Consider the following 16,325-nt stretch of genomic DNA (forward strand, 5'->3'; position numbering starts at 1 on the left):
CTAACCATCACACCAGGTAAAACACAACATGGGCAAGGCATTCTGTGTAAGGGGTGGGGAGATTTGTTAGTCATTATACCACAGAATTCCAATTAATAGCCCAGGATTTATCATGGAGTGAGGTTGAATTCACGGGCACAGTTCTAAGAATAACTCTCAAGAGCTACCCAAGATGAACTGACACTGACCACTGAGGGCAATGACCAAGCACAAGGAGCTCAGGCCAGCTACGTCTTCTGGCCAGCATACGCCAGGGGCTGCATCCCCACCCTGAGGGATGCAGAGGAGGTATGCAGGATGCACGGCCTCACATACCACAGAGGTTCATGCCAGCACTTGGTCCATCTCAGGCACGTCCCAGCACACTCCCCATCCTGGCCTGCATCACCTAACTCTGGTGCTGGCTTTCATCTGCACTGGCCCTTTGGTGGGTAATTGGATAAAATTGCGTACAATAAGCCTGCAGGTATTTTTAACCTTAAGATATTAATTTAGTTTAAGGAACTAGTCAGCTTTTCGTTGGCATAAGGTGCTCTGGCTGACTATGAAAGGAGGCTGATCAGTTACTCTTTCATTGCGTTTGAAGAGTAGCCTCTCAGTGATGCACAAACCAGCCGATCTCCTGCTCTCCACATTCGCCCCGAGCACTCCGGTCCCCCTTGGGCAGGTATCTTAGTTTTATCCCAGACCAGTTTAGAACTTAATTCAGCTCTCACGGGCTGTATTGTGTCCCCACCCAGATGCATGTGTTGAAGTCCTAACCTCCAGTACCTTAGAATGTGGCCGTATTTGGAGACAGAGACTTTTTTTTGTATCAGGCACTTTTAAATTTTTTTTAATTTATTTTTAATTTAATTTTTATTTTATATTGGAGTATAGTTGATGTACAATGTTGTTACTTTCAGGTGTACAGCAAAGTGATTCAGTTATACATATACATTTATCCATTCTTTTTCAGATTCTTTTCCCATATAGGTTATTACAGAATATTGAGTAGAGTTCCCTGTGCTACACAGTAGGTCCTTGTTGGTTATCTATTTTATATATAGTAGTGTGTTTATGTTAACCCCAAACTCCCAGTCTATCCCTCCCTGCCCCGCCATACTAAGCAAGTCAGACAGAGAAAGACAAATATCATATGACATCACTTATATGTGGAATCTAAAAAAAATGATACAAATGAACTTACAAAACAGAAACAGACTCCCAGGCTTAGAAAACAAACGTATGGAGACAGAGCCTTTAAAAAGGTAGTTAAGGTAAAACAAGACCACTGGGGTGAGCCCTAAACTAGTGTGACTGGTGTCCTTATAAAAAGGGGTGAGGACACAGGCCACGTGAAGACACAGCAAGCAGCAGGCCATCTACAAGCCAAGGCGAGAGACCTAAGAAGAAACCAACTCTGCCAGCACCTTGATCTCAGACTCCCAGCCTCCAGAACTGTGAGGAAATAAACCTCTGCTGTTTAAGCCACCCGGTCTGTGGTGTTTTGCTACGGCAACCCAAGCAAACTAATACAGCAGGTCAGTAGTTTCTGTAAGCCAATCTGGTTATCAAAATGTCAGCCATTGTGGAGTTTATCATCGCAATCACAGAGTCTCCTTCCCACCTGGGACTCCCGCTGGCCCTCCCCTCTCCTTCAGAGGCTGGCTGCACCCACCTGCAGGGAGAGGAAGGGGAGTCTGCACTCCGGAGGGATGGCCCTTCTCGGAGGGCTCCCACCTAGGTGTCACCTGGCCCCAGGTCCTAGCGACGCCAGCTCCAGCCACAAGGGGCCGAGGGAGAAGTGCGGTCTCTCTTGGCCTGACTCAACTGCATTTTAACGGTCCCCAACATATGGCGAGTTTTCGTAAAGGAGACATGTCTGTTTCAGCCTCACCCCGACTGGCTCTCAGCCACAGACCCCCCCACCCCTGCCCAGGCTGTTGGCCCCCGGCCCCTGTTCCGGGTGAATGCTCCTTTGATCAGTCATGCAGCATCCAGGGCGGCCTGGTTCATGCTTCCTCACCACGCTCCCTTTAAGACCAGCTGGTGCCCACACCTTCAGAAACGTGGTGACGAAAAGTGGGCTCTGAGGACTTCCCTGGCGGTCCAGTGGTTAGGACTCCAGGCTTCCACTGCAGGGGGCACAGTTCAATTGCTGGTCGGGGAACTAAGATCCCACATGCCAAGCGGCATGGCCAAAAAAGAGAAGTGGGCTCTGGTGTCCAAGTTCACCCTCAATGAACAAGCTGCATTCACCCCCTGACCCCCTTTCTCCAAGGGCGTGAGGGGGGAGCAAAACTGGGAAGGATCAAGCCCGACACTGTTAAAGCCCGAGGCAGCTCTTATTTCTCCTCAGTCCCTCTTCTGTATTTCCTGATGGGAAAAGCGACCAAACCTGCCCAGCGCGCCCAGAACAAGAGCCTTTCCACCTCTGCGCCAGGCTTCGGGGATTTCATAATCTTGCTTTCGGTAGCAGCTGCCACTATTAATTGAGTTGGAGGGTAGTTGAGAATGGATTTCAACGAGTGCTTTAAACTTCACGTTCTACTGTTGCTCATTAAACAACCTGCACGGACTGTCCTCTGGCTGCTGAGCTTGCTGTGAGCTCGGGGTAGAACGAGCCATTGCCCTCACCCTCGGGAGCTCCGTCATAGTCCTGCGGAGCCTGTCACCCAGGAAGGATAGTGGTGTCTGGGGGTGCTGACAGGAAGGCCTGAGGCCACTCAAAGACTGGAGACTGGGGTCAAAGGCCAGAACCTAGAGAGCAGGGGGTTCAACCTCAACCTCAGCGCTGCTGACACTTTGGACCAGATAACCCTCCCGCTGTGAGGGCTGTCCTGTATATTGTAGGCTATTCACCTGCCGCCCGGCCACTCCACACTAGATGCCGGTAGCCCTCACCCACCTCCACTCGTGACAATAAAAATGCCTCAAGCGTGGCCAAATGTTTCTTGGGTGCCAAGTCATCCCAGTTGAGAACCACTGTCCTAGAGGTAAAACTATTAACAAAAACGTCAAACCAAGTGAGTTAGTCGGCAAAGAGATGCCAGATCACGAAAAGCAAGGTTGAGGAATAGAATGAGGGACCAAGAAGGGCTCAGAAGGAGATCAGAGAGGTCCAGGCGCCAGGTGGGTGATGCTCTGGGCACAGTTGGCCCGTTGCATGTGATGCTACCCCAGCCCTTCCATGTTCAAGTCTTCTCAGCCTCAATACAGTCCTGGCCTGAAGCTTGGTCTGATGAACTTCCAATTAGTAGCAAGACAAATAACTTCTAAGGGAGATTAAAGAAGTTTTTAGTAACTGTTACTAAGAAAAACATAGTTGCAGAAAACCTATAAATTGGAGCAAAGTTAGGCTAAACGATGCCAACAATCTGGGAAAGAATGTATGTACCTGCAAAAAAAACAACCATACATCATCACCCACAAGTTTCTCAATCAAAAGGGTAAACACAGTTGTGAAAAATTACTAACGTCCTTTGGGAGGCATTATTTGAGCAGCTGTGAGCAAAACATTGGGGCATTGGGCAAAGTGGGAAAACAGGACAGTGAACCAGATTTTCTTTCTCTTTCCCTTTCGTTCTTTCTTCCCTTTCTCTTTCTCTTTCTCTCTCTCTCTCCCCCTCCCTCCCTCTCTCTTCCTTTCTTTCTTGACATCAATGGTTTAATGGAAGGGGGAGGGAAGCAAGGTCCTGGAGCAACACCCCACGGTGCTGGGCAGGACATGGAGGCAGCCTTCACCCCCAGGAGGAAGGGGAGATGACCAGTTGTAGCGGGAATTGACTTCAGGTGGGCTCATTAGTTACCAGGGAAACCAGCAGAAGGGCAGGCCCCTCACCACCCCTTTGATAAGATAATCACCAGCGGGGGGCCTGGGGCTAGTAGTAGGGAGGTCAGTCATGTGAGTAGGTGTAGGTGAAGCAGGCCCTGGTAGAGCAGGGGATGGACGAGAGCAAGAGAACCGCCATCCTGAGTGGCCTGGCCACACGCTCCACCCCTACGTGCCCTGCACGGCCCTTATGATCCTGGTCCACTCCTCTTCCGCGATATCCCTGGGGTCAGGTACGTAGGGGGCCCTGCAACCAGATACCACAATACAGTCCAGACACCCGCAGCCAAGGAGTATCAAGGTAAGATACCTAGCATGCTCACAACAGTCATCTGCCAGGATGTGGGCAAGTTTGGGAGCCAAGCACTTACTGGGTCAACGGAAAGGGAGTCAATGGCAGCAGTATCCTGTCCAGCTATAAGGAAGGCAAGGCCACCCCTGTTTTTCACAAACCCAGAGCCACCTCCACGGGGAGGGGAAGGCCTGGCTTCAAAAGAAACATTCTGCTGCATGGCACAGCCCAAAATAGCACTAAATAAATAAAAGAAACATTCTGGTGGCCTAGCCAGGGGTCAGCAGTCACAGTACAGATCTGTCACCCCATGCTATGTTGAGTGCCATTAGGGGTGGACCCATTAGGTCTTTCCAGACAAGAAACCAGTTAATCCCACTAGCTGGACTTGTGTGTCCAGAAGCCAGCCTATTCCACTCCACATAGCGTATCCTCGGGGGGCTCACGGGCAGCCAGTGGTGCAGCAACATTTACCAGCGGGGGTCCTTCTGATGTACCGGCACGCGGGACGGGAAGATGGTGAGAGTCCTTCTCCCCCACTGTCTGTAACCACCACATAGTCAGTCACAGTAGCTGAGTCATGGAAGTCCAGAGGAGGATGACAATGCCAGCTGGCTGCAGACCCAGGAATCAGACTCATTTCGCAGTGTGGCCAGCCCAGCTAGGGATGAAATGGAAGACATCTAACTGGCACAACAAAACCAGATTTTTGGTTAGGTGAAGACCAACAGGTAAACAACCACACATAATAATAAAAAAATAACAACAACAGCAGCAGCAGCAGCTATTGTTTACTGAGCACCTACTTACCAGAATCTTTACTAATTGGTTTTGTTTATGGTTTTTTTTTTTCCACACCACGTGGCATGTGGGATCTTACTTCCCTGACCAGGGATCGAACCCGTGCCCCCTGCATTGGTAGGTGGATTCTTAACCACTGCGCCACTAGGCAATTCCCCTAATTGATTTTGTTGAACTCTCATGAATAGTTTACCAATTGTTACAAATAAAGAAATTGAGATTCAGAGACATTAAGTAATTTTCCTAAAGTCACTGAACTAGAAACAATACAAGATTTAAACCTAGGTCTGTTTGACCGCAAGATCCATGCTTTTTCCACTATACCATGCTGGTTCAGGCAGAAGAAATACAGTAGAAGCTTTTTAATAGACAGTCTATTTCAACAACTTTCTAGATTAACAGACATTCTCCTGTTCGTCTGTAGAGCATTGGGACGGATGCCCATGGCCCACAAATGATCAGGCCAGAGCACTCACCACTGCCCCCAACAGTTTGAGTCACTTTACCAGGAGTGAGGTGTATTTGCTCCCAAAACAGATTCACTTCTAGTCTTACTTATTTACTAGTTATTGAAATTATGTAATTTAATTAAGTATTCTGTAAACTGACAAAATGAGTGTGAAAAGAAAGGAAGTTATTTTAATGAAAACTAAATCGAATGCTTTACGAAGACAATAAAGGTGAGCCACTAAAAACAATCGCTGTTCAATTAGATGTGGGCAAAACAAGTACACAACATCGGGAAAATCATGAAACAGATAAAGGATCAGATTGCTGTTTAGGTGTCTAAGTTCCCACTCCACTTCAGAGAACTGAAAATGGAAATCACAGGCCACGCATCAATTCTGTCTCTTCATTCGAAAAGTATTGAATGAATATGCATTTGCTTGTTTAAATTAAAATGCATTGTTGGGACTTCCCTGGTGGTGCAGTGGTTAAGAATCCGCCTGCCAATGCAGGGGACACGGGTTCGAGCCCTGGTCCGGGAAGATCCCACATGCCGCAGAGCAACTAAGCCGGTGCGCCACAGCTACTGAGCCTCTGCTCTAGAGCCCGCGAGCCACAACTACTGAGCCCGTGCACCACAACTACTGAAGCCCGCATGCCTAGATCCTGTGCTCCGCAACAAGAGAAGCCACCGCAATGAGAAGCCCGTGCACCACAACGAAGAGTAGCCCCCGCTCACCGCAACTAGAGAAAGCCTGCGTGCAGCAACAAAGACCCAACGCAGCCAAAAATAAATAAATTAATAAATAAAATAATAATAAATAAAATACATTGTTTAAGGTAACTGTGTGACATTTTATTCTGACTCCAACTTTTTTTTAAATTAATTAATTTATTTGGCTGTGTCGGGTCTTAGTTGCGGGACACGGGATATTCATTGCAGCACGCAGGCTTCTCTCTAGTCGTGGCGCGTGGGCTCCACAGCGCACGGGCTCGGTAGTTGCGGCACACGGGCTTAGTTGCCCCGCGGCATGTGGGATCTTAGCTCCCCAAACAGGGATCGAACGCGCATCCCCTGCACTGGAGGGCGGATTCTTAACCACTGGACCACCAGGGAAGTCCCCAGAAGTATAACTGATTTACAATATTGTGTTTGTTTCAGGTATACAGCAAAGTGATTCAGTTACATATGTAAATAAATATATATATATATACACACACACACACAAATATATAACTTTTTCAGATTCTTTTCCATTATACGTTATTACAAGATATTGAGTATAGTTTCCTGTGCTATACAATAGGTCCTTGTTGTTTATCTATTTTATATATAGTAGTGTGTATCTGTTCATCCCAAACTCCTAATTTATCCTCCCCACCCTTTCCCTTTAGTAACCATAAGTTTTTTTTCTATGTCTGCGTGACTCCAACTTTTCTGATCACATGGAAGAAGATTTTCATCTATTTGTGCTAAATGAAGAACAAATATCTCTGTGATCGCACTTTGGAAGTTGTGTTTAAAGGTCTGGTCTTTGGGACATAATGTCCATTTTGTTAAATTTTGAGTTTCCATTGGCCTGGTTTTCTTTTAGATTCAGCCTCAACTTTTCAAGTCCAAGGCAGAGCTTTGGGTTTCTTTTCTTGTGTCCCTGGAACACGATGCAGTCCCTCGGTTTTCAGACTGAACTCCAAGTGAGAAATCAGCATCAGGATGGTCTCCAAAACCAGGAGATAAAGAGTCCACTTTAAACAACGGCCAGGCAAGACAGTGGTGGTCAGGTAAGACACCCCCCCCCCCACGAATCCCCCCACTCCACCACCACGAACAGTACCAGAACCTCCACATTCCCGCAGCTCGATCCCTGGAGAAGTCTGAAGCCACAATGCGCTTGCTAGAAGAGGAGAAACGCAAGAACAAGGAGGGAAACCTAACACCCACCGGCTTCCCACCTTTCTTTCACTGCGGGCTGCTGGCTTCCTACAGGCTTGTGCTGAAGGAGGCAAAGTCCCAACTTTAAATCAGAAGTTTTATGACACAGGACTGGACATTTACAATAGTGCCTATGTTCTGACTTCAAGTGATTTTATGACTTTTTATTACCTAAGAATTTTTTTTAAAATGGTCATGGGGCCAGCATTTTGGTCCAGGGGCAAGGAAAAAAACAAGTCCACCAGGCCAATATAATGACACAGTTGGGGACAAAAAGAAAGTCACTTCATGACCACATACTATGAGTCACTGTTACTCACTGTGATGGTAACACATCAATGCTACATCTACCAGAAATCCTCCCATATTTCTGGCCTTTGAGTGGCCTCCAGATTTCCAGCACTAATCTGGAGGTTTTTTCCCCATAAGTCTGTCCCATGAGTCATTTTGGTGCAATTTTAGAGGAGGAACTTTGCTCATGCCAGCATCTTGCCTAAGAGTACCCATCCCCAATCAGCCCAGACGTGACCTTTGAATTTATAAAGGAGTGTGCAAAGTTATAACTTAGATGCTTCTAGACATTTAATGGTTTCCTGAGTTATTTTCAAACATTTCTTGAAATTTCTTTAGAAGACTATTAGTAAGAGTAGCACTAGCTGTTCTGACAGACAGACTCCCACTTCTCCAGGGCTTACATCACACAGGCCAGCGTGCATGCTCCTGCCTTCTGCTCCACCGGCGGGCAGATGGCAAAGAGAATGAGAAAGGTGGTAATGGGCCCAGCCTGGAAGTGCTATACATCCCCTCTGCCCACACACCATTCTCTGCTCAGCCACGCACCGCATCTGACTGTAAGAGAAGCAGGACCATGTAGCTGACCTCCGTGCCAAGGAAGAGGAGGAAATGGGCTTGGTGGGTATTTAACAGGTGTCTGTCACACACACAAATACATATATTAAGGATTCTATAACTGGTAATTGTAATAAGTGTTAAGATGTCGATGAATATTCACAGGATACCAAGAAATATGATGATAATTCTATTAGTCACTTTCTAAAGACTTTAGAAATGCAATCAATGCACACTTTAGTTGAATGCCTAATAGCCAATTGTTATGATCAATGCTTGGTCAACAACAAATAGCACCATCACAGAAGGAACCTTTGAAATTCAAGAATAAATCTGAAGTTTTATTCAAAATAAATTAAACTATTCTCTTATTAAAACATTCAGCAGTTGTTCAAATTTAAAGTAATGTTAAATACTTCATATTATAATAATTTCTCAGCATGTCAGCTGCTAGATTACTGATGAGGTCATTGCTATACCTCATGACAACTGTCATTGTCAATTGAAGTATAAGTGTGTACTTATTACTGCAAGGGTTAAATACCATAATATTTAATGGTGATTGTGAAAGTTAATTTTAATCATGCATCTTATGTACAAAGATAATTATTAAGAACTTTTAAAAGGTTAAATACATTTGAAGATAGGTTGAAAGTTATAACAATATTAAGTAGGTAACTTTAAGAAGACTGTTGTATTCTTTTGAGTCAATAAATGTTTATAAGAATTTAAATAATGATATTTAATAAGGGAGATGTATTTAGCTCCTTTAAAGTTCTTGTATAATGAATATGCATTTATACAACTAACTGATAGAATTTCAGTGAACACAGAACATAGGAAGATTGTCACCCCATGCTATATCTAGGAACTCTCTAGAGTTTCAAATTAATCTGAACAACACGCCTTGATTATATGGCTGACGTCATTACTCCAGTTGAATATGGTGGTAACCTTAGCTGTTACACAATCACTTCTCCAGCACGAGGTCAGGGATGGCCCAAATGACAGTGAAGATAGCACTTGACTCCAGTTTTTCAAAGGCCAAGGCTGAAGTCAAGTACGTAGTGGAGCTTAGAAAAATGCCTTGGTCAACGCCATACCGTGGTTTATCCTTTAAAAACTTATTAAATACTTACCTCATTTTAATGCCTTCTAGTAAGATTCCTTCCCACAACAAGCACATGTGTCTGCTCGCGTTGATCCTGTATGTATTACTCATTCCCTTTTTCCAATGTCTGAGGCCTGCAAACACTTCCTGGCCCTCACCTGTCCCTTCTTCTAGCAGCTTGGTCCCTTTCTCTGCATCGGGGCTTCTGCCTGTGGTCTTACTGGGAATGTAACTAGCAGGTACCACCACATGGCTCCCCCTCAGTCCTACATCACTGCTGAGCCCTGCTCCCAGAATGGGCCTCTGAAAACACTTGTTTGCCAAGACACATCTAACTTTTCCATGCCTTCTGCACGTGGCCTTGGACAGCCTGGTTTTCCTTATTAGGAGAGACTCTGGGGACACTGCAGCCCCTCTTACCTTGCCTCCAAACCTGCCGTCATTACCGTTTGGCTATTCCTCTGTCTGGGGCAGAAGCACTACTCAAACTTATTGGATTGCTTGGCTATATTCAGCATTTATTTCCCAGGACCAAAACCAAAATCCCCTTCCTCTGTATCTAAGGTTTCTTCTGCTGAGAGGGAGACTTATTGCAGTTCAAAGGTCTGCGGGCAGAAAATAAGGATGTCCCAAATACAGGACATTTTATCTAAGTATCAGTCTGATGAAATTAAACGTATTCTAGGTCACACGCTTCGCCGTAGTTGGACCATTATTTTGCCAAAGGTTTCTATTTTTGCATATGTCCCTAAGGGAAGCCTGTTGTGTACATTTGAGTGGACTCTGAAATCAGCTTAACTTCATCCGAGTTGATTACCCCTCCTTATCTGTGCTGTTATTGAATCTCTGTGCCTCAGTTGCCCCATCTGTCAAACGGGACAAATACAAGCCTTTACTCCTCTAGATGTCTGGTTGTGAGGACTAATGAAACAACGTATGGAAACATCCAGCAAAATGTTGCCCATAGTTTCCCACCTCTCTTTCTGCCTATACCTTCCCCCGTATTTTTTTTCCTCTCCAGAAACCCAGCCACACCTTGGATTTCTCTGAGCCCCACACTGGGTGACACATCTCATACAGACTTTTCCCATCCCAAGAGGGATGAGCCCAGCTTTGAACTGCAACATTCTAGCACATTCCATCTGGGCTTCATCAGTCCCTTCTCCTGACTGCACACCCCCGCCTGCCTCCCCAGGTTGGGATCGGGTAGTGATTTAACAACCCACATTGACTTGGCTTTGACCGAGGGCTTGGAAGCACAGTATTTACGTTTACATTTTTTTGCTTTTGGTTCATCACTAGGTGGTGCTCTTTCCCAGAGTACTATAAAGCACTTTCTCTTTTGCAATTTGTTGAAAAGTTGTACCAAATGACTCTGATTCCAGTGCCAAGGTTGTGGGGCAATCCAGCCCTGGTGTCTTCTCCAATTAATCACATCCAGGCTCACTGGGGTTTAGATCAAGAGCCTTTGCAGGAGTAAATGATGGAGACAGTGGTTGCTGTCTAAAGGCTGTCTTGCTGGGCTGCCCCTTCCCTGGTCCTTTGGTTACAGGCGGCAGGCTTTTGTTGGGGCAGCATGTTTTGTCAGCACCTGTTGGTTTTTCCAGCTTAAGTTGTGCTTAGACAGAGTAACATGGAAATGTCTGTCTACTCCGTTTCTCCAGAGGTGGAACTCTCCCGGAATTGTATTAGTGAAACCGAGTCTCCCTAAAACTGAGTTCCCCTGCTGAGTTCATGATTAATCTCTCTATCCCAAACTTTATTGCCTTGCTTGTCTCCTCTGACCTCAATTCCTTTCTTGTCTCCTCCAATCTCCATCCTGTGCTAACTGAACACTAACCAACCAGAGTCAGATGCCTGAGATTGCTGTATCGATAACGTCGTTAATGTACTAAAGTTGTAGTAGATCTTATCATTAACGTACAAACTCGGGTTGTTTCTCTGGGGCAAGTTGAGCTCACAGACCCCAGAGCCACGGACCACCTGGCCAGGGAATGGTAAACCGCAGACATCCTGGCTCCTAAAACCACGATTAGGAAATGTCACAAATCCACGGCCATACCACCCTGAATGCGCCCCATCACGTCTCGTCAGAAATGTCACAAAACGATGATTAATCCCAGTTTCTTTGTTCTTCCCCTTTAAAACATCCCTAACTCAAAGTCCAAGACAGAGTGGACCTGAGGCTTGTCTCCCGCTCTCTTGCCTGATACCCTGCAAATAAGCCCTTACTTTGCTGCAAACACCCACTATGAGTTGGGCTTTCTGCACTGCGGCCACGTGAGCCCTTGCTCAGTTACATTAGAAAAGGGCTTGCTTCCTGTGTGCAAGATGGTTTTGATGGGCGGCAGGGAACCAACTAGGAGAAAAGATGAAGGCCTGGACTTGGCTGGCAGCACCAGACACAGATGAGTGGGACAGAGGAAAATAGTTAGGAGGTTAATAAAGGCAGGAAAGAGCAATGAAAATAAGTCTGCAATTGTTCCTAACAGACACCTGTAGCAGGTGGTCAGCACGGTCAGTATTAGAACAACTGCCCAGAGTCCAGTGCACTTCTCTGGCAGAAGCACAGATCTGCAGTTTGTCTTGGGGAATCGGGCATATGGTTTCCAGATGGACCGTCTCCTGAGCTAGTAGGTCTTTAATTTGTGGGGAACATACAGCTTTCCTTTTTAAAAATTAGAAGAGGTTTCACTGAGTGTTCGACCCAACAGAATTTACCTGTTGCTCCCATAGGTTAAACACAGTTTGTGAGCATCAGAGCAAGCAGAATAGTATTTTGAAAAGTTCTGAATATAAGGTTCTCCAAGCTCCTTATATTTTTAATGTACCTAAGTCTGTGTCTTGTAAAGTCTGATTTTCTGGAAGTGAATGATGGAATTGAAATGTCTGCTTTATCGCACTGCTGAACAATGAGGGCTGTAGTCATAAAGTAATGTCAAAGCAACAATAAAGCAAAATGCTGCAGGAAGGACAATTATTTTGATGCGTGGGTTCAGTAAAGGAAACACAATTCATATCTTAAGACTTTGAACAGTTAACTCTCTGCAGGTAAATTCCTTTATTTTATACATATATATATATTCCTTAGAAAAACCTAGCTTTGTTGGTAATTTTCCATTTTCTTTAACTTGTTTATCATGTAAATATGCTTTTTCTCTGTGTAAGTCACGATGTGTTTGGCAATGGGTAACAGGAATCCTATGGACAGTGGTTTCAAATATAAGAACATTTCTATTTTACTTCATAAAAAGCCCAACAGCTGGCAGTCCCTGGGTTAGTTTGGAAGCTTACCAATGTCATCTAGGACCCAGGGACTTTCCACCCTCTACTCTGCATTCTTAGCTGGCTGGCTTCTGTTTTCCCACCTGGTATGGTCATGGTCATAAGATGGTTTCTACAGATGCAAGGATCACAGCCCCTCCCAGCCAGTTAAGAGACAAGAAGGGAGGGGGAAAAAAGCACTTTCTCCTCATGCGCATGTCTCTTGTCATGGAGGAAACTCTTTCTCAGAAGTCCCAGGAGATATCCGCTGGTCCTGGCCAGAACCGGTCAACTGGCCAATTCTGCCTGCGAGACCGGACGCCACTATTTGGTAAAGACCACAATGCCCACAATTGACTAGGGTTCTCAGCAGGGGCATCCTGCCCCTCCAGAGGTACTGGAAATATAGAGGGGGCACTTTTGGTTGTCACACAAAAAGAAAGGGGCTACTGGCATTTAGTGAGTTAGTCTAGGGATGTTAAATGTCCTAAGATGCACAGTACACTTTTACACACACAAAAAGATCTGTCTTACTCAAAATACCAATAGCATTCCTACTAAGAAACACTGGCTCATGGCATCCATAACTCATCTCACGGGCTGATGACTCAAACACAATGAGGGGACCAAGGGCAAGAAGCACGAGGCTCCCAGCAGTTGTGCCATGGTACCCTGGTGGAGGTTGGAAGGGGGATGGTGTTGCTTACTCAATGCTGGCACACTGATTCCTCTTCAGAAAGCGCTGTTATTTACAAGGAATGGAGATGAAGACACAGAAGTCATCTCCAAGGGTCACCTTTATTTTTCCTAGTGAAAGGACTTCCTAGTAATTGGACAAGCCTGTTTCCAAGAACAGGTGAGTCTGAGTTCCCTACACCTCTAGTATCTCTGCTCCCTGCTACCACCAAGGATTCAGAATGATTGAAATCCAAATATATAGCTACTATTTGGGAGATAAAATCTCTTTCAAGACTGTACTTAATACAATAATGGCAGGTATCTAGTGAATATCTCTTGGGTATATGACAATTTTTTTTTTTTTTTTGCGGTACGCGGGCCTCTCACTGTTGTGGCCTCTCCCGTTGTGGAGCACAGGCTCCGGACGCGCAGGCTCAGCAGCCATGGCCCACGGGCACAGCCGCTCCGCGGCATGTGGGATCTTCCCGAACCGGGGCACGAACCCGTGTCCTCTGCATTGGCAGGCGGATTCTCAACCACTGCGCCATTAGGGAAGCCCATATGACAAATATATTGATTCAAAACAATACAAGGAAGCAAAGCCTGGAAAAGTGTTCAGCCTTATATTCAAAGAGATAGGTACAATGAAACAGCATTTTAAAAATAGTACTAGTGGGACTTCCCTGGTGGCACAGTGGTTAAGAATCCACCTGCCAATGCAGGGGACACGGGTTCAATCCCTGGTCCCACGTGCCACGGTACAACTAAGCCCGTGCACCACAACTACTGAGCCCACGTGCTGCAACTACTGATGCCCGCACACCTAGAGCCCGTGCTCCACAGCAAAAGCCACGGCAATGAGAAGCCTGTGCACTGTATCGAAGAGTAACCCCCGCTCGCCACAACTAGAGAAAGCCCACACACAGCAACGAAGACCCAACGCAGCCAAAAATAAATAAATTGATTAAATAATAAATAAACACATAAAATTTTTTTAAATATATAAAAAATAGTACTAGTAAAATTATGATAGAAATCTAATCATATATAATTTTTTAGAGTACCTGTGGAGTTCTTTGTGGTCTGCAAAGACAAAGAAGACTAAACACCATTAGCTTTTTCTTTTTTAGTAAATTTACTTATCTTATTTATTTTTATTTTTGGCTGCGTTGGGTCTTTGTTGCTGCGCACGGGCTTCCTCTAGTTGCGGCGAGCAGGGGCTACTCTTCGTTGCGGTGCGCGGGCTTCCCATTGCGGTGGCTTCTCCTGTTGTGGAGCACGGGCTCTAGAACGCGGGCTCAGTAGCTGTGGCACGCAGGCTCAGTAGTTGTGGCTCACGGGCTCTAGAGCGCAGGCTCAGTAGTTGTGGTGCATGGGCTTAGCTGCCCCGCGGCATGTGGGATCTTCCCGGACCAGGGCTGGAACCCGTGTCCCCTGCACTGACAGGGGGATTCTTAACCACTGTGCCCCCAGGGAAGTCCCACATAAAGGTTTTAAAGTCCATTAATAATCCTTGCCTGAATCAATTCTTTCTTTAGGACTTGCATAATAATTACCTTCTAATTATATCATTTATTCTATATTTACTTGCTGGCACCCTACTGTTTTTTTGTTTGTTTGTTTTTGCGGTACGCGGGCCTCTCACTGTTGCGGCCTCTCCCGTTGCGGAGCACAGGCTCCGGACGCGAACGCGCAGGCTCAGCCGCTCCGCGGCATGTGGGATCTTCCCGGACCAGGGCACGAACCCGCGTCCCCTGCATCGGCAGGCGGACTCTCAACCACTGCGCCACCAGAGAAGCCCGCTAGCACCCTATTGTAAAGAAGAGTTTTTCCTCAACCACCCAGAGTGAACCACAGTTTTCCTTTTTTAAGGAAGGCAGAGCAAACGATATTTTTCCTTTTAATAACTAATTTTCAGAGTAAGAAGCTGGTGTGATAGCCATTTCCAGTGATGGAAAAACAGTCCCCCTTCGTCTCTCATCAAGTGTAACTGGAGAGTCACAGATTTTTAACTATTCAGTATCTATAGTCAATTGTAGTCATTTGCTTTTTGATGCTAAAATTTGCCTTAAGTTTGGCCTGTGGGAGACCCTTCAAGCTGGTTCCTGTGTCTTTTAAAAATTTACTTCTGGGGACTTCCCTGGGGGTCCAGTGGTGAAGGCTCCACGCTTCCACTGCAGGGGGCGAGGGTTTGATCCCTGGTTGGGGAGCTAAGATCCCACATGCCACGGGGCATGGCCAAAATAAATAAATAAATAAAAATAAAAATTTACTTCTGAAGACTGAATATACAAAAGGACATGGCCAGACCACAAAAGGAACAAGAATTCTGACCCACAACCTGCAGCAGCGTGCCCAGGAAACCAATCCCCTCAGCTGCTATAAGGAGCCCCGGAAGCCAGCCTGCTGTAAGTCACACTTGGAGGAAGTCAGATTGCTATCACAAGTAACAATCCAGGAAGATAAACAATGAGTATAACAATCAGCTCAAAACGGCCAGGACTTGATTAAAATCTGACTGCTTCTCTAATTTTTGTCCCCACTTCCAACTTGGAACCAACGAGAGAAAGCCGAATATGCAGCCCTATCCAACCGCATAGAATGCCTTGCTTTTTGTTAGCCACCTCCAGCTCCTCTGTGCCAACAGCCTCCAACAGGGCACAGCTGAAGCCCTTATTTTTTCCACTGTGAAGCCTTCCCACTCCTCTGCTTGCCTTTGAGTCTCTGCCAAAATGCAAGTGATCATGGTTGACTCTCTTCCTATAGCAAGCTCTGAAGAAATAGCCTTTGCTTTTCTCATTGGGTTGGTCTTCACGCGTTACTGAGGTTCATTTACATACACATGAGGGTAAAAGTTATATGAGGTGTAACAAATCTGAGGTATAATTTACATTAAACGCACTCATTAGTGGTACGGTTTGATGAATACTGACGAATGTATGTACTGGGTAACCACCATTCCAATCATGATTTACAATATTTTCGTCAACCCAAAAAGTTCCCCCATGTTCCTTTCCAACCGATTCCTGCTGTTTTCCACTCCTAGCCAAGCCCAGATTTGACTTCTATCCCTATAGATAAGTTTTGCCTATTCTCCTAAGTCCTGTTGACCTATCTTTATTAACCTAAGCACTAC

General features: G+C 45.7%; 1 long non-coding RNA gene across 1 annotated transcript in view; it reads right to left on the bottom strand.

The window, feature by feature from the left end:
• Positions 1-16,325, bottom strand: part of LOC141276052 (uncharacterized) — a 19,575-nt gene continuing 3,250 nt past the window's right edge. Inside the window, exon 3 of the long non-coding RNA XR_012324967.1 lies at positions 1-4,767. This is a non-coding gene — a long non-coding RNA (uncharacterized lncRNA). The remainder of the gene's footprint in view (positions 4,768-16,325) is intronic.

This window comes from Tursiops truncatus, chromosome 12 (genome assembly GCF_011762595.2).
Source record: "Tursiops truncatus isolate mTurTru1 chromosome 12, mTurTru1.mat.Y, whole genome shotgun sequence".
Classification (NCBI taxonomy): domain Eukaryota; kingdom Metazoa; phylum Chordata; class Mammalia; order Artiodactyla; family Delphinidae; genus Tursiops; species Tursiops truncatus.